This window comes from Urocitellus parryii, chromosome 1 (assembly GCF_045843805.1).
Source record: "Urocitellus parryii isolate mUroPar1 chromosome 1, mUroPar1.hap1, whole genome shotgun sequence".
In the NCBI taxonomy this organism is placed as follows: Eukaryota; Metazoa; Chordata; class Mammalia; order Rodentia; family Sciuridae; genus Urocitellus; species Urocitellus parryii.
In genome coordinates, this window is record NC_135531.1 from 22,278,149 (window position 1) to 22,291,582 (window position 13,434).

General features: G+C 38.4%; 1 protein-coding gene across 1 annotated transcript in view; it reads left to right on the plus strand.

The window, feature by feature from the left end:
• Adamts12 (ADAM metallopeptidase with thrombospondin type 1 motif 12) overlaps positions 1 to 13,434 on the plus strand; it is a 321,421-nt gene that overhangs the window by 42,854 nt on the left and 265,133 nt on the right. The window lies entirely within an intron of this gene.

Genomic DNA, 13,434 nt, shown 5'->3' on the forward strand with positions numbered 1-13,434 from the left:
AGTTCAGATTTACTATTATTATTCATTTAATTTTAAACAAAATAACATGTAGTGGTACACATTTTCGTCAGGAATATGTTTGACACATTTTCAAACAATTAGACTTTAAAGCCTACATATAAATACATATATACATATGTACATGTATGTATATATTGAGGTGCTCATTGAATTTCCCATGCCCTATTGCTCAATCTTCTTGTATATTTGTCCTCAAATTTGTTAGTACTATTATCACTGTTTTCCAGTAAAAGTTTATTTTTTAAAAATAGGTCTATTACATAAGCTGTGAATTTTTTTTTTCCCCACTGAGTAGACTGTCATTTTAAAAAAGAAGTTTAAGTTCCATGGCTCAGGAAGAAAAGTGCTTTTTTTCCCCCTAAACACACTATTGGAGACCTCATCAAAAGGCACAAATTGAATATAAACTTTTCAAAGAGAAGTAAAAAACCAATTTATTTCTTGACTTCCCTTGGAAATGTCCCTAAATCTTGTCACCAGCAAATCGCCTAGGAAGATAGAGGTGAAAACACCGTGCATTCTCATCTTCCTTGCTCTTCGGAGGACATGTGTTTTGTTGCTTTGTTTTTTAGCACCTTCCAACCGTCTTTCAGACAACTGAGTCAAATGACATGTCCAGCCCATTTTTCTGTGGCCAGGGCGTCAGTGTCTCTGTCTGTTTTCTAAATCCAATTTGCAGAGGTGACCTGGTGTAGCCACAAACTTAGACTAAGCCAGGTTTGAGTTTGAAGTCATGCTCCTCTGGTTACATAATTGAGCACCTACGTGGCAAAAATGCTGCCACAAGATTGCTACAGAGGAATCAATGAAATGCTCCCCTGGAAAGAGTTGCTTATAGTCTGGTTCTATTTTCTCTCCTTTGTGTGTGTGTGTGTGTGTGTGTGTGTGTGTGTGTGTGTGTTTTATTTACAGACAGGGTCTCACTGAGTTGCTGAGTGCCTCCTTTGCTGAGACTGGCTTTGAACTCACCATTCTCCTGCCTCAGCCTCTGGAGCTGGTGGGATTACAGGCATGCGCCACCGCACCAGCTTTCTCTTCTGTTTCTGAGGAGTTTTCTTATCATTAAATTTTGCTTCTTACTCAATTATCTGAGTATAAATCATACTTGTTGGAGTTTATAAAATATCTGATCTTTCTTTGCAAAAACAAAAATAATTCCGATCACTTTAAGTTTTCAAAGCAATACATCTCGATCTAATAGCTTTATATAACTAGTGTAAAGCCTGGTATGCTTTACTCCTATGGGGTTTGTGTGGTATCTGAGACACAAGTCTTAAGCCTCCAAACTTTGCTCTCTGCAGGAACCTCTGTGGCATGCATTGCTCTGGCTATCCATGCACTTACAGTCATCAAAGTTTGGCCACTATCTAAAACTTCTGATCAGTGAAATGATATATGTAGCCCACTTTCCTTCCTTGAAGAGTCTGAGTGTCCAATTTTCAGATGTATCATCAGACTTCTCATCATTTACTGGTTCTTTCAGATTCTCTGTGATCTTGCCTGTGGCCAGGAGGACTTGTCTGGAATTTCATGAGACTTGATTCTTTGGACAGATAATGGGGATTTTCAGCAGGTTTTGTGGCATCATCTCTGGGAAGCACTTTAATAATAAGCTCTTCGATCATTTGAAAAGCAGACAAGATTTTGCAAACTGGGTATTTAACGAGACATAGAAGAAACCACTCTTATATTTTCCTGGGAACCCTACAGGATGTGGCTGCCAACTACCATAACATATAGCTGACAAATCAAAGTGACTAATCACAAAAATCATGTTGCTTATTTACATCATAGCTCAGTCTGGGCCAGCCTCTCTTCTGGAAGGCTACTCTCCTGCCGAAGTCCGACTGGAAAAATAACCGGGGGGTGACAAGCAACTTGTAAAGGTTGATACAGCGGGAGCCGCTCTATTGTTGGACAGTAGAGGTATATATACACTTAACTGATTATACACAGCTTGTTTCAATTAACATCATCCAGATACAGCAATCCTCATCATCTTAACAATTATACATAGCCTAACTTAATTAACATCATCTTATTGGCTCGGTGGTGTTACTTCTCAAACCACTCCTCCTAGCATACTGCCAGGCGCCATCTTGATTTGTTTGTGGCTCTCAGCACCCTCCTAGAAATGGTTCCCATTAGTGTTAACTTGGGAACTCAAGCTCCTTCGACATGCTCCTTGGACTCCTTCACTTCCTACTCTGCTGAAAAGCTGTCAAGGGGTGAGTTGAGAATGTCCTAGAAGAATTTAGAAGCCAAGTCAGGAAGTATTGCCCTAGAACTATAGAACTTCATGGAGCAAAGGATGCTTAGAAGTGAAGTTGTCTCCTGTGCTCAGAAGGAGGAAGTGTCATTGGTGAACACGTAGGCTGTCTCAGCCACAGATCCATCATAGAGCCTTTCTTCCTCCTGGACCTCTTCTCCCTCAGTTAGCCATTCTTCAGAGTAGCTGACTAGTTCTTTTCAGGCAACCAGCAGGGCACTCTCCTTTCTGGCTTTATCCCTGCATAACCCCTGCTCTGGATGAGTACTAAGTGACTTAAGAGTGGAAGAATACATTTTATGTTATGTTAGTGTAGAAATGTAAACGTGGGGGCAATTTCTTTCTTTCTTTCTTTCTTTCTTTCTTTCTTTCTTTCTTTTTTTTTTTTTGGTACCAAGAGGAATCGAACCCAGGTGTGCTTAACCACTGAGCCACATTGCCAGACCCTTTTTTTTAAACATTTTTTATTTTGAGTCAAAGTCTCCCTAAATTGCGTAGGGCCTCAGCCTCTAAAGTCACTGGGATTACAGGCAGGTACTACCTGGTGGCAGTTTCTTCTTCTAAAATAGACTGATCAAATGGTCTTTTACTAGAGAAGGGGACAACCTCAGAGGGCAGTGGAGGCCTGTGGTTCTTCATTGGAGCAGCTGCAAACCCTCAGTTGCCCCACTGTGCCCCCTTCCTCTGGTAAGAGGCTTCATGAGATGTAGCTGAGAGATCTCGGGTTTGAGTCCAGGGACAGGCTCATGCTTAGTGACTTAAAGTTAAGTGAAATTTAACTAGCACAATATCTAGAATATAAATTCTTTGTACATCTTGTTTCTTACAGTTGTGAAGGAAGAGACTGTCCTTATGACCATTATGTACTTGGGAATCTTTAAAAATTTCAACCTATTTTTTTCTTTTCTCCCCAGCATTGTTGAAATATAACTAACTGATAAGTAAAAATCATATGTATCCAAAGTGCTCAAGATGTTGTTTCATATAGATAGCTTTCGTGGTGACTACCACAATCATTCAATCAATCAATCAACATGTTATTGTTATTTTTCCCCATGTTTGTCCCAATTTGCCCTCACTTAGGTATGACCCTATCTCAATCAGACAATTGGTTATCATTCCCCTCATTGAAAGAATTACACGATTCTTTCTCCCAAATGGACTCATAACGACATCTAATATATTTTATTTGGTTTGCATGTTATTGAAAATAAACCCAAACCAAGAGGTAAAGTATTAAGAGTTACCACCTAAAAATGTTAACTTCTCGTTTCTCAAAGATAAAGCCCAGAAAATCAGCAACAGTAGGGTTGCCTGCCAGCAAACCCAGAGTCATTAAGGGCTGACTCTCCCCATCCCTGCGGGGTGAGCCCTCTTCAGTCTGCTATCACTCCCTCCACTTCTTCTCTTTTCTCCAACCCTAGGGACAGCAGGAGGCAGTCACCTTTTGTCATTATATTTGTACCTCTGTTTTCGAATTGTTGAGGGATATTGTTTCTCTAATAGATAACTACATAAAAAAGGAGAGACAAAGGATAGACCTCTGATGCTAAATATATCATGTAAATGGGAGAAAGCATAATTCTTTATGAAAGTGAAGAACATTCCTGTGTCTGAGTACAAAGCATGTGCCAATTTTAAAAGAATTAAAGCCAGCATGCTTTATCCATTTATGTTACCAGTTTGGCCCTGAAAGCAATTGAACTTGTCACCTGGAGAGAAAAGCTCTTAAACTGAATATAATTAAGAAAAGTAAATTGAATGAAATTAAGTGAATTAACAGAAAAGATGGTGGTAGTCAATATTTTGGACAATCTAAAGAAGGGCATCATTTTTTTCCCTATTGTATTTATAGCTGTGCCATAACATTTGTTAGTTTTTGTTTTAGAACCATGATTTAATTTATTTAGAAATTTCAGTAAGAGTACTCTTTGTAAGTATCAAACCCTTCCTGCATAACAGTAACAATTCTAGCATCTTCTGATTTGTAGATTAAGGAAATATATATGTGTACAAGGATTTGAAGATTGTTATAAATTTTGCTGCAACCTGCTCCTTACTCAGAAGTTTGTAGCTAAGTTGAAGAATACTAGCTACATAGAAATTTCCTTTTCACTGGAAATTCAAGAATTTTTGGAGAAGACTCATGAATATGAAAGAAGTCTTATAAAAATATAACTCAATTCCCTCATTTTCAGATAAGGCTCAGTGAAAAAGGGAGAAGGTCATAGAACCCAAACTGGGACTCAGATCTACCTCCCAGGGCAGGGCCTGGTATGCTCTGGCTCCTTATGTAAAATTGTGTGTCCTTAGGATGAGGTTTGTCGCTTACAAAGCTTTTAAAAGTGAATTTGCTACTCATGGTTAAAAACTGTATGAAGTGTCCCGTGGCTTTTCCTTTTCCAGGTATTAAAATTAGAGAAATCAAGGTGTAGGGCATTATTCCAGCATGCTATGGAAGTGACAGGAGCTCTGTAATTGTGTGAGATGGAATGTTCTGGAATAGTAAGTATGGACTCCAAGAATGGGAGGGTAGGGACCAAGTGTAAGGAAAAATATAATAGTTATTTTTCACAAACAATATTATCAAGAACATTTGTAAAAAAACAAACAACATAACTCAAGAACTCTTGATCTCGTACATTTGGAATAATGGGTTCACTACATTAGTCTAGACCGAGAGTGGACAGTTAAGTAAGTGGGCAATTCAGCAGTTCTAGATGAAGAGCTAGAATCCTCTTCATTGAAGGGATTGAGGGATGAAGTTGGGTAATTATAATCTAAAGAGTGAGGTAAAAGCTGGAGAAAAGAAGGGAGCACTTTCACATATTTGATAAAAATGTGAGTTGGAGTATCTAAGTTATAGAAATGATATTTTTTGCTGGGCATGGTGTCGCATGCCTGTAATCCCAGCAGTTGGAGAAGGTGGGGGGATTGAGGCAGGAGGCTTGTAAGTTCCAAATCAGCCTCAGCAATTTAGCAAGGCCCTAAGGGACTCAGCAAGACCCTGTCTCTAAATAAAATATAAAAAAGGGCTGGGGGTATGGCTCAGTAGTTAAGTGCCTCTGGGTTCAATCCCAAGTGCCAAAAAGAAAAAGAAAAAGAAATGATAACCATTTTGTTTCAAATTTTAAGTGAAATGTATGTGTTGTCTTTTTGTTGTTTGTTGTTTTAAAGTTGATGGTGTGTGTTGACAGTCGGGGGAGAGGGCACTCCCACACTGGTTGTAGTGGTCATGGTCCAAGCGTTCAGAGGGTACTCTTTAATACAGATCAAAATTCAAACATCTGTATGGCCTAAGACACAGAAATTCCATTCCTGGTGTTTCTGTCAAAATCCAGTCAGTAAGATGTCTATAGACCCATTAGTCATAAAAATAAAAAATGTAAGTTGGAAACAAAATGCTCCACAGGAAGATGGGAAATTCTCAACTGGAATATTTTGATACAATGCAAAATGTTGCAGCAATTCTCAGACTTCTGGAAGATTAAATGATGATAAAGAAATGTATTCATAATGCATAAAAGAACTCATAATTCAAAAAAATTCAAAATAACACGATCAAATTTTAAAATCAGTCTGATTATGCTTTTAAGGTGTATGACTGTACATATAAATGTGGTCAAGCTCTAAGATTGCATCAGTGGCCATCACTGGTGTTATGATCATTTGCCATTATTTTCTTTATTTTACAAATTTTCTTTATGCTCTAGCAATAAATATTTAAATAGTTTAGTAATTAAAAAAAACCCCAGTCACACAATCAAACTGAAGTTTCTTCTTTCAGCTAAAACTAACTTCAGTTCTTCTGGCTACTGACCAGTTTATCATCTCTTCTGCTAATTAACTATTTTGAAGTTGTTTTGTGATCTCATGCAAATGACATTCACGGTATAATGAAGAGATTTAAAAAACTCTAATAAAACCTTCTCTAAGAGGTCTAGGGCAGACTACACATAAAGCATTCTTATGAGGAAACAAAACATTTGACACTTTCAACATATTCCAACATGATAACAACTCAATTATTGTTAGTGGTTTGCCTTCTATTTAATTTAAATCTCCTTCTCTTGGTTTAAAAGGTGATGAAGATTCTCCCTCAGAGTTATGCCTTGATATTTTACCATCAAGTACTCACAAATAATTCTAGTTCATTTAGTTTGAAGAAAAAATCTAAACGATGTTAGAATTTGAAGGATGATTTGAGATTATATAACCCAGTCTATTTACAAATGATACAACTGAAACTCAGAGAAATAAAATGATTTTTCCAAGATCACAGTTATTCAGTGCCAGAGATGCCTAAGGAAATGTCAGCCACCCACTCTGCTCGACAACATCTGGAGGGTCTTGCACTGTAGTTTGTAAGAAAATGAAGTGAACTTACTATTAGATAATCACACATACAAAATAGCAGCCAGAGAATGACAAATATTCCTTTTCCCAAGCCAAAAGGCTTTTAGCTCTACATGGGTACTGAGAGCTACTTCTTTTTCTCGTGTCCCTCCTTCTATTTTCTGTCCCCCTAGCCTTCCCACCTGCCTCAAGGAGAGAGAATCTTTACCCACGACACCATTGTGACTCCTCTGTTTTGATCTCTCCAATTCTTCAGAGTGGACCTTTCTTATGATAAGCAAACACGTGTCTTGCTAAAACAGCTTCACCCCCCCCACACACACACAGGAAATTCTTAATGCTTTATTTACATTAAAATCCTCTTTTAAATATCTCTGTATACTATTATGGAATGAGAAAAAAACACAATAGAGATATGTTTTTTAAAAGCAGTGAGACATCCAGGGGTATCTGATCACTAACTGAATATGTGATAAAATTAAAGAATTATGGTCAATTTCTTAAGTTGCAAAGATAGTGTTGTAGTTACAGTTTAAAAAAAGAATCTATATTTTTGGAGATGCCTACTGAAATATGTACTGATGAAATTATCTGGGATTTGCCACAAAATAACCCAGAACATGATTTCAGGAAAGTGGTTGGGTACAGATTAAGAGATTGTCCAAAACTGACAATTATTGAAAGTAATGAGGAGAATATAGAGGTTCATTGTGCTTATTTTCTTTTTGTTATGTTTGATACTTTCCATAATAAAAATGTAAAGAACTCCCATTAGGATGTTCCCTATTAAAAACAGGAACTCCATCTCTTTGAGTGTCCAGAGCTTGGAGAGGGAGGAATAAAGTGGGTAAGGGAATTCCATTCTCTCCTCAGTCTTTACCCAAAGTACTTAAAAACAGCATACTTCAGGGATACAGCCACATCAAAGTTTATAGCAGCACAATTCACAATAGCTAAACTGTGGAACCAACCTAGATGCCCTTTAGTAGATGAATGGATAAAAAAATGTGGCATATATACACAATGGAATATTACTCAGCAATAAAAGAGAATAAAATCATGACATTGCAAGTAAATGGATGGCGTTGGAGAAGATAATGCTAAGTGAAGTTAGCCAATCCCAAAAAAACAAATGAGGAATGTTTTCTCTGATATAAGGAGGCTGACTCATAGTGGGGTTAGGGAGGGGGAGCATGGGAGGAATAGACAACTCTAGATAGGGTAGAGGGGTGGGAGGGAAAGGGAGGGAGCAGGAGGTTAGCAAGGATGTTGGAATGTGATGGACATCATTATCCAAAGTACATGTATAAAAACACAAATTTTTGTGAACATACTTTATATACAACCAGAGATAAGAAAAATTGTGCTATATATGTGTTACAGGAATGGTAATGCATTCCACTGTCATTTATTTTAAAAAAAATCAATAAAAATAGAATTGTAGATATGTCTTGACTAAGAGATCAGTTACAGATATGAATGAATAAATAGCCTAGCTCTTCTGATCACAGTGCAAGGCAGTTTCCTGACTTTCAAATTAATGGCACCTGTAAAGCATGGACTAAAAACCACGCACAGGTTCCCAGATGGCTGTTTCTTAGCACTTTTTTCAACACCATAGCACATGCTTTGAACTTGTGCGTGACTTGCCTTTCTGAAATGGCAGAATCAAACCCTTCCTTTCCTCTAAGCAGGTGTTTTCTGTAGAAGCGGAATGAATATTTTAATAAGAATGCATCCTAAGTTTATGAACACACAGTGCTCCGCTCATAGAGTTAGTGGCTGTTGTTTCTCATGCATGAGAGGGAGCGCTGAAAACTATTCTTACTGAAGGAAACAATTAGGTTTAAACTTTACATCTCATCTGAAAGACTGAAGAATTAGGGGATTTTCTGTTTGGAAAGTTTTCAGTATCCACAGAGACTAATATGCACATAAGGAGCTAGAGTTACAGGTATTCAAGGCAAAGATGTAAAAGTAGATATTGAATTTAAAACTGATTGCAGAATAATCCTACCTGCTCAGCTAAACAGATTGTTATTCACTTCCCTATTATTACCTGAAGTGCTCCCAGACTGCCCTGGGTGCTTCCTGCCCCCTGACATTTCCATTGGTCTGTGATTCTCTGTGTTCTTTTTGGAATCCTCCCACTAGCATACAGTTTGTCTGCTTTGCTTATTGTAACCTCAGCACACAGCACATCACCCAGTACCTGTGTGTTTAATAATACTTTTTAAATTGGATTCTTTAGATAAAGTGTCAGTGGAGACAGAGAATGGTGTAATCCTGAAGGTAGTAGAGTCAGAAAATAGGACCTTAGAGGCAGTGCTCATTTTTCATTTAAACATATTGAAATCCAGGCAGGTACCCCTGACCTGCTCAAATCCACACATGATAGGGCCAGAGCAGAGCTCAGACTTGAGAGCTCATGATTTTCCCACAGACTTATACTACTTACTCAGTCCTTAAAGTTGTCAATGCGTATGCAGATTGAGATGAGGATCCATATTAGGAAACAGGCCATCTGAAAGTCTGAGGCATTAGGGGATTTTCTGTATGGAAAGTTTGTGGCCTTCCATCTCTTTATATCCTATTAGTGTATGTAGAGATAGGTACTGGTCTGCAGCACCTGTAAAATGAGAGAGGAAATAGGGGTCATCAGTAGTACCATAGGAACTTTAGAGTAAATCCTTTCTGGATACTTAGAGTAGTTTGGAATTGTAACCAGTCTTAGAAATATCTATGACTTGGGTTAAACTCATCTCTTCTGTCTTCAGTACTGTCCTTTATTCTCTAATCCATTTGCCAGGGCTCCAGGCTGTGTGCCTTGCCTCTTTGTGTAACATCTTCAAATTCGATGCCACCCATCTCTGCTTGTTCTTCTTGATCCTCTGAAAACTTCTGTGTTAGCTCAGGCTGCTATAGAAAAATACTATAGGCTAGTTGGTTTAAACAACAGACACTTATTTCTCATAGTTCTGGAGACTGAAATCTGAGAACAGGGTACCATGATTATTGATGTTTTGGTGAGGATCTTCTTGCTTGGAGATGGTTAGCTCCCCTTTTGCTTGTCCTTACATGGCAGGGAGAGGTAATTCTGGTGTCTCTGTCTTCTTATAAGGGCACTAATACCATTTTAGGGGCTCAACACTGAGGACCTCATCTAAACCTAACTACCTTCCATAGGCCCTACCTCTTAGTACCACCACACCAAGGCTAGGGATTCAACATGTGGATCTGGAGGGAACCCATGGCATTCAGTCCATATCACTTCCCTGACCTGTGTGCTTCTGCCCCAGGACCCTCAGAACCCAGTGAAGATGCTAGCCTCCAAAAGCAATTGATGCTGATGTGTAAGGGCAGTTATCTCCCCTGTGTCTTTTTTTTCCCCTCCACCACACCATTTTTCTGTTGTTTATTTTATTTTTTTAAGAATAATGATGATAACAACTACAGAAGACATTTCTTGACAAGCCCAATACTTTCAGTCTGTAAGTGTGCTCCTCATTTACAATAAAACTTCTGGTTACAACATTCACAGCAAAAGTCACTGTCTCAAGCATTCCTTCCCCAGTCTTTCCTAAACTCTTCCATTGGGTATTTGTCTCCACCACTCCTATTTCTAAGGAGTGTCTTGTCAGTTCCTCTCATGGAGGTCACTATACTTTGATAAAACCAGTAGTACATTCTCCGTCCTCTTGTCACTTGATTTCAGCATCATTGACAGTTGATCATTTTTTTCCACTTTAAATGATGCTTTTCATTTTGCTTTTTATATACCTCCCTGTCCATTTTGCTAATTCTTCCTTTTTCCCTTGGTTGCTTCATGTTGGAGGACCCTAGAGTTCAGTCCTTGGTTTTACCTCTACTCTACACTTACATTCCCTTGGTGATTTCATCCAGCTTTATAGTTTAAAAAACAAAGGCAAAAACAAAAACCCTTTTTGCATGACTTAAAAATTTGTATTTCTGTCCTGAGCCTCATTCTTGAATTCCAGAAGTATATGTCTAAGTGTTTATCAAAGCATCCATTTAATTCGATCTAATAGAAAACTTAAAATCAACTGGAACATAAAACAAGTCTAGTAATAGATTCTCACATAGGCAATAATTTGATTTATGACAAAAGGGATATTGCAATGAAGGAAAAGGATGGCCTTCATAATAATTGGAGCTGGACATTTCTGTGGGAAAAACATGAATCCCAACCCAAATCTCATATCGTACTCCAAACCAGTTCCAGATGAAATTTAGATTTCAGTATGAAAGGTAAAAAAATCAAACTTCTAGAAGATAATTTAAGAATACATATTCATGATGTTGGAGTGAGCAATGACTCCTTTTGAAGACTAAAATAAAGGTAAATAATGATAAATTATACAGTATAATTTTAATAACTTTTATTCATCAAAACACACCATTAAAGAAGGAAAAGGTATTTTATAGAACAGGCATCTAATAAAAGATTCTTAAATGTTATATATAACAACTTTTCACAAATTAATAAAAAAGTCAGAAAGTTGTTTTATTTAACTATTGCTATATAGTAAAACACCTCAACACTTAGTGCTTAAAAACAATCATATGTTTTCTCACAATTTTGCAATTTGTCCAGGGCTCAGTGGGGACAGGATGCATCTGTTCCACATGGCATCAAGTGAGGTTGCTTAATTAAGACAGATTATCCACACACCTCCAAATTGGTCTGGCTGTCACTTGGAGATCAGCTGGGGCTGTTGCTGGAGGACAGTAATTTTCTTTCATGTAGTCCTTTCCTCATGATTTCTTGGCTTCCTCATAGCATGGTGGTCAGGGCCCACATGAAGGGATGCAGCAGGTATATGGACATATGGACATGCTTCTAAGAGATATGCATATAGATGTGTTGTAGAATTATGTACAAGAATGTTCATGGCAGCAGTGTCAATATTAGTGCCAAGCTGAAACAATGTTAATATTCATCTGCAGTTGCATGCATAAATAAATTGTGTATTCAAATAATGGAATAATGCATGATGATGAAAAATAAATGAACCATTAATATACTTAGCAATGTGGCATATTCTCAAAAAGTGAATGTTAAATAAAAAGAATCAGACACAAAAGAGCTCGTATTGCATGATTCTACCTACATGAATTTCAGAAACAGACACAAGTAATCTCTGATGATGGACATCATAATACCAATTACCTTCAGGGTAGGTGACTGGAAGGGGCATGAGGAAAGCTTTTGTGTTGGCAAAAATATTCTAGTTTTACGTTGGTGATAAGTACTCTAGTATGTTCTTTGTGTACAAGTTCACTGGTCTGTCCACTGAAGAGGTGCACATATTTCTGAATGTTCACTCAAGTACAGAAACCAACTTGTCTGAGACTGAACTTCTAATTCTCCTACCAAACCTGCAGTACTCACAGTGACTACTCACAAATCTTTGAGCGGATGCTTTCCTATCTTTGAGTTGACTTCTCAAATTCATCTGCAAATTTGGTGTATTTTCAGTCAGTACAGGTCTAGATCCCAACTATTCTGTCCTTCTCCTCCCCTGAGCCACCCTGGTCCAAGCCCCCTTGTTTGCTCACTGGACTATTGCCATAGTCTCTTCTTAATGCTTCTCTCAGCTCCCAACCATCCCCTCAGGGACAGTCTCAGCACTGCAGTCAGATATTCACTCAAAGTCCAGGTCACTCTGTAGCCCCATCTCACTCAGAGTGAGCACAGTCCTTAATGCAGCTACCAGGGGCTGAGGGTGGAGCCCTTCTTTTCTGTGTCTCTTGCCTCCCTTATTCTCCATCCATTATGGTCCTGTTCCTTGTCTGCATACTCCCCTTTGCCCCTCTCCTTCCCTATCCCTGACCACTTTTCCCACAGATACTTGGATGGTGACTGCCTCTTTTATGTTTATTTTTCAATTTTTTCATATATTCTATTATAGTTATACATGCAGTCACCTCTTTTGTTTGCAGACATCACCTTCTCAATGACACTAGTTCTGACCACCCTAGTTAATATCTCCCTTCCCCTGCACACCCCAGGCAGGCTTTGAATTTCACCTTGCACTTACTACCTTCTAACAAACTGTATCTTTTCCTCCTTTATTATGTTTATTATCTTCTTTATGTAACCCCCCTTGGGGGATTCTGAAGCAATTTAAGGTTTAGAAAACTCTAGTTTTGTTCTTCTTGATTACAAAGTGCTTTTACATCCCATTTATTGAGTCTGGTTTTACTATGAGTTTGCAGAGTAAGTGCTATGAGTCCTCACCTTTTTGTCATTGTTTAACAGATTGGGAAACTGAGGCTTAGAGATCAAGGTCATGGTTGAGTCAGACTAGAACATTGGTCTTCAGGGAATTGTCTCCAAGGTCGGTGCTCTTTCTGCCACCACACACACACGTCATCCCCTTTGGCAAAAAGCTGTGACTAAGAGCCAGATGAGATATTGAAGAGGATCCAGTACAGAAATGGGCCAAAGAGCAAAAGGGGTGACCAGGACTTAATTTAGTTATGAAGTATGATAAGGGGTGGTGGAGAGTGCACGACAGAGCTTGGCAAGGGATAACTAGCCCATGGTCCTCAGGGGCTTTGTGGTGTCAAGTAAGGACAGACCTAGCATCATTCCATGTCCTAAGGCCAGGAGTGAGCAAGAGGAAGGCAGACCTTTTAGTGCCTAGCTCCCTCTTTCTGGATTATAATGATATACTCCTTGTTTTATAGATGCCCAGAGAACTTTTAGGGGTCTCAGACACTCCAGGCATTCACATATGAATCCTGCCTAGATTTCTAGAGAT